Below are 6,000 nucleotides of genomic sequence, written 5' to 3' on the forward strand. Positions count from 1 at the left end.
ATTCCAATCTCTGCGAGATCCATCTTAATATTGTTCTCCCATCTGCGCCTAGGTATTCCTAATGGTCGTTTTCCGATTGGTCTTCCAGTCAAGACTTTGAAAGCGTTTCTACTTTCTTCCATTCTAGCTACATGACCCGCCCATTTAAGCCCTAGACTTGACATTAAGGAATGAATTCCAGTGATATTGAAGATGAAATACAAAACACATCAGTTAAGACACAGAAGAAAGTCAACTGTTGGCTAAAACTTATTGAGCACTTACTCTGATCAAGAATATACCATTCGCACCAAGTTTCAAGATCCCATTAAAATGATCAGTGACAACACTATAGGTGAGAAAACTATACGGATTCTGGTTCCCTGCCAGATTATGATGTTGAAGGCAAAACAACTGCAAACAAGACAGATGTACATGTACTCATAGAAAATATGGCACCACTTGTGAATACCAGACAATGTTTTTCCCACCTCACGCAATCAAAATACGGTCACATCCCTGTCTTGTACAGTAGACACTGTGATGAACCCAGTTCTGTGATGTTACGTCTTCCTGCCGAAAGCCGAAGACAGGACGTTTTTGAACCTTTTTACCACCCACCCAGGATTTCGGTGAAAATGCTAATATGTACACTCATGTCCAAAATTATTGTCGCATGTCTATAAATATGTTGTTATAGAAACATAATTTGATAACGAATTCGCCCGGTATTTCTTATACTGTTAGTATGTGTATAATCGGCAAAGACATGTATGTTGCAAATTTCATGTCAAAAGAGCAGTAAAGAAAATAAGAACAATAGAACGAAAATAAAATTTTCTTGTCCATTTAGCAACAGTTTGTTTTCCTCATTCTAATTTTCGTATTTAAATTATTTTCCTTTGAAATTTACCACAAATATACATTTCCCGATTATACACATAGTATCAGTATTAACAGTACGCTGCAAAATCATTCTCAAATTATATTCTTACAAGAAGACAGTTATAGATATGCGACAATCATTTTGGACATGAGTGTACATCTCTTTTGTGCCCTGATTGTATGCCTTCTCCTAAGCAGATGTCTAACTCTGTTGATCAACCGAAGTTAGCAACAAAATGTAATATCCAAGTTTGATGTAGTAAACTCAGCGCATGTTCAGAAGTCCAGGAGGAGCTATCTCAGGTTGCAACGGAGCTACAAGTTTAGAATTTAAGTTTTACCAATCTACTGAGAGTAGAATCAAAACATAGTCATGTACCACTCACCAGGGATTTCCCCCAACACCCGAAAGATGTGACTAACATGATTAAAGGAAGTACATATAAAGCTATTTAAAGTGGAAGCATTTAGAATCATTGCAAGACCGTCTCCATATTGAAATTGTTACAGATATGGTCATTCAAGACGTTTTTGTAAAAAAAAAAAAAAAAAAAAAAAAAACTCCAGAGTGTGCTTAAGATGTGGTAGTGTACATGAGGAGTCCTGCTCTAAACCAGTTAATACTAACTTAAGTACTACTTGCAGGAAGGAGAGTAGTCGCACTGGAAAATTGCAGATGACCAAAAAGACTCAGAAACCTTGGTTTCAGGAAAATACTGCTAAATATTATTTTTAATAAACTGCTGAAGTTAGGTAATTTGTGGTCTAATATCAGTTGGTTCCAATTAGTTAAACATGTTATGTTTGTCCACTTCACCCTGGATTCCAGAGATGTCTTATTCCCCACAGTATTTGTTTCGAGATTGAAAGTTATACGTGTACCAACTTTGGGAGATTGTTGATATTTGAGAATTCAAGCTGCAGCTGAAGTCGCAGTTGTGTAAGTCAAAGACACTTACAACTAATGAGCTGGTGTGAGAGGGTTTATAAAGGGGGCGTCAAGGAAGCATGGTTGGGAAATACTGCTCTAGAATCCAGGATATATATATATATATATATATATATATATATATATATATACCAGATGAGATACGGATCGTAACACGCCAAAAAATCACAAACTGTTTATATTTCTTGTAGTTTCTCAGAAATGTATTTTATGAAATATATATAAAATATTGTTGTTTTGAGACCAGTTACGGCTGGAACTCTGAAAACCTTTTTTATGTGCGCCTAATTATACAAGGAATACACTCAAAAGAAAAAAAACTACCTCTCGCGGTTTAGGCAGGAAGAGGAAAATGATTAATTAGTGAATCACAATAATTATGCCTCTCTCTGGGCTGTAAAAACTAATGGTTTCAGTTTTCACTATGTTTACATTATAAGTATTTTTTTTTAGATTTCACATAAAGCTTTCATTCAAAATAATTTATAAAAAAGAAAAATGTATAAAACTACTTAAATTACTCAGACCACATGTGGCCCTCGGGCCAAGGGTTGGGCACGCCTAATTTAGACTACATGGCATCAGATAACGTTTTCATCACCGTGGTGTATCATTTTGACGTGCGCTTTTGTCTTACTTTGATGGTAAAATCGTTAATTGTACACAAAAGGAGTGACGTTAGCCTTTGTTTCCTATTGGAAGAACACCCAGTCAACTTGTCAACTATGAAAATCTTTCAAATGTTTAAAATTTTCAGATAAGCCCTTTTACGGTCATTTTCTCCAACCCAGTTTAAACTGAGTATAAGGAATACTTAGTTCAAGCCATTAAAATAACATTTCAGAGTTAACCGTATTTCTCTCAAACTGAGCTGTAAGTAGTTGAAGAAATTAGTATCCTTAGAATAAATATATATATATATTGGATGAAAATTAATGTTTGAAAGACAAAAGCCATGGTGATTGGAACGAAGCGGTCAGTGTCAAATGTAAAAGGGGAAAAATAGAACAGGCGACTAGTTTTGGATACCTGGATAGTATTGTTAGTGATGATACGAAGTGTGATCTTGAAACAAAAGCAAGGATAGGAATTTTTACGAGGAAGAAAATACTATTTTGTGGGACCTTAAATGAAGAGCTGAGAAAAAGACACATAAAATAATCGTGAGGAGTATTGTAGTGGCTGGAGCAGAAACATGGATATTACACAAAAATGATGAAAAATAAATGGAAGCTTTCAAAATGTGAGTGTGGAGAAGAATTGAGGGAATTACTTGCGTCGAGCAGGGTTTCCTGTTCTGCTTAATTCCTGTTCTACCTAATGACCCTCCAGCACTTTGTGACACATTATTAATCTAATCTTATCTTTAGGCAGAACAGGAATTCCTGTTCTGCCTAAAAGAGATATTTAAATTTGAGGGAAATTTATTAGTACCCATTTTTCCTTGATTTTCAAATACCATTTCAGAACCCTTTAAATGAAATTCTCTGAAATGGAAATATATATATATATATATACTGTAATTCATGACAAAAAAAAAAACAAGTTATACAGTTATATTCAAAAAATGTACTTCCCATAAGCTTTATCTTTAGACCTCCCGTGGAAGATCTCCCTCAAAACTGTTCACTGTAACATAAGTTTTGCAGAAAGAACAATCCTAATGAGTCGTACATTATTGTACAGTACCTGTAATGTGCTATGGGTGTAAGATCGAAAATCTAGACTTTGCTTTCTTTGAAATCCTACGGTAACTCATATTCGGTAAGATTTTTTCACATGGCTTATTTATCTCATTTTATTCATTTTACGATCATTAAGTAGAAAACTATAGAATAATAAAACTTTTTCTTATATATGAGCTTACAACAAGAAGGTAAATTTTATTTCAAATTGGAACTAAATCTGTATGTACTTTATTAGTAGAAATGCATTTAAGGAGTTAATGCTCAATCATATTTAAAGAACAGCTCTGGTTAAATAATATAGTATATATAATTCAATTTACGTAGCTTTGAGCAGCTAGTAAGAAAAACTGAATCTAAGGCCTTCTAGTTCATATTGTAAAATGAATTTTAAAAATATATAGAGGAAAGGGTGCAAATGTGGAAACCCAGTTTGTATTTAATTTGTAAAAAAGCCGTGAATCGTTAATTTAACCTGGAAAATTGCCTCAAAATGCCTTATAATGTTAGAAATATGGGACCATAATTCGCAAGACCAAAAATATGTAAGTAAAAAAATTAAATAATATTTAGCAAATGTACTAGCATATTTCGATTTTTTTAAAACTGAGGGTAATGTGGAAACACCCTAAAATTACAGTAAATCAATGTGTGAACACATAAAGTTGTTGGATCATAGTATGTTTTTAATCTGTAGATGAAACAAAGACAACAAAAGATTTGAAATGATTACAAAGTTAAGAAGCTAAAAGTTACAAAGTAAACAAATTTCGATTCAAGGTTTTGTTGTCAGCAGACTAAAATGTTATGTAGGTAAGTCTTATTTGCTGAAATCACAAATATAAATGTCTGTTTCCGCACACTCAGAGTGACTCCATTTCTCACATAATTGACATCGAATCCATAGTTCACCACGCATATCGTTCGAAAATAGACTCCCATAAAATATGCACAGGGCGTCTTTTACGGTGGGCTCTTCAACTCCAACTGGAAGATTGACTGTAGTTTTTTTTAATTGGAGGAGGAACTACGGGCATTTTTGTAGTTTTCTTACCGCCTGCAGGTGGCTTCTGTTTAGGTTAAGTCGTACTCTTAGATAACGATTCCTCGAGCTGTTTTTTGTACGGAGACGATGTGAAAACAGCGCAAGAACTCGGCTTACGACCCCTATTCGAAGTTTTCCTCTTCAAAGCGGGCATTTTTATGATTTCATATGGTGACACACAAACTTTTGAAGACGTTCTCGGAACGTTGGGATTCTCTGAAGAGGTACTCAGAACGCTGGGACCCTGTAATAAAAATCGTGGAGACAATTATTTGCCTTTTATCAGCCTCTTTGTCAGTTTCCACTTTGCTTTACCCCTAAGCCTTACCCCTCAGTTAGTCCATGAATAAAAAGTATCTAACATATACTTGTATGATTTAAATGTGTGTTATCTTCAATAAATTATTTACTTATAATAAAGCAATGCAATGGACTTTAGTGTGAGGGAAATGTGGAAACGTTTCCACATTTCGCTCACCCACATGTTTCCAAGTTACCAGCACTGTAGTCAAATTGGATTGTACGAGTTAAGTTAAAAACATGTTTGCTTGTGATTGATTGAAAGCCACCAATCGCTTCCAATAACCCCCTTTCACAATACTCTGTCATGTATTACACTACATCTATGATACTTTAGACTTAATAATACTACACACTTACCTCCAAAAACTTCACGAAAATGTGTAAACAACAATCGACGCACCACCATCAACTACACTGGCCGACTGCTTCATAGCGTTGTGCCGTGACGAATGGGGACGAGGGTGATTGTTTACGGCAATCGCCGCTAGGGTAAAGCTCTCTGCAGTCAACATACGTTGCGTTTCCACATTACCCTCACGTTTTCACATTTGCACCCTCTCCTCTATATATTTCATGCACATTAGTAACATTTCATGGCAATATTTAATTTAAGTCTTATTTTCTTCATGAATTTATTTCTTCCTAATGAATAACTTGTGTTTAGTTTATTTCTTTCTATTGAAACACTTTCGTTAGAAAGACTGGATGTTTCGGTGTAAAGATTGGAAACTTTACACCAAACCAGTCTGATACTTAAACATCCTACACCGTAACGCTCTACACCGAAACAGCCACATCCCACTCCAAATTATTGAGTACCATCGAGACGAGTACGTGATGGACGACATATTTTCTTCAGAACCTATTTCAGTATTGGAGACCTATGTTCAATGTATATTTTGATAATCAGTTTCCTTTTTCAGTTGCTATTTTTTCCTTTTGCCATTTTTCTTCGTGTACAGCATACGCGCCTTTCTTTGTGCACGGTTAAGAGTAATTTGCGGCCATGGAGATAATTCCTGCTCAAGTGCGTCAGATGTGGCTAATTATGGTTATGTCTAAAAGTTCTTTAGATAGACGTGTTATTTGCAACCATGTGGAACTGTTAGGTTTGATTCGATTAATTCTGAATTACATAAGTTGAATGTACTTTT

The sequence above is a fragment of the Thermobia domestica genome, chromosome 18 (assembly GCF_964235325.1).
Source record: "Thermobia domestica chromosome 18, izTheDome1.hap1.1, whole genome shotgun sequence".
In the NCBI taxonomy this organism is placed as follows: Eukaryota; Metazoa; Arthropoda; class Insecta; order Zygentoma; family Lepismatidae; genus Thermobia; species Thermobia domestica.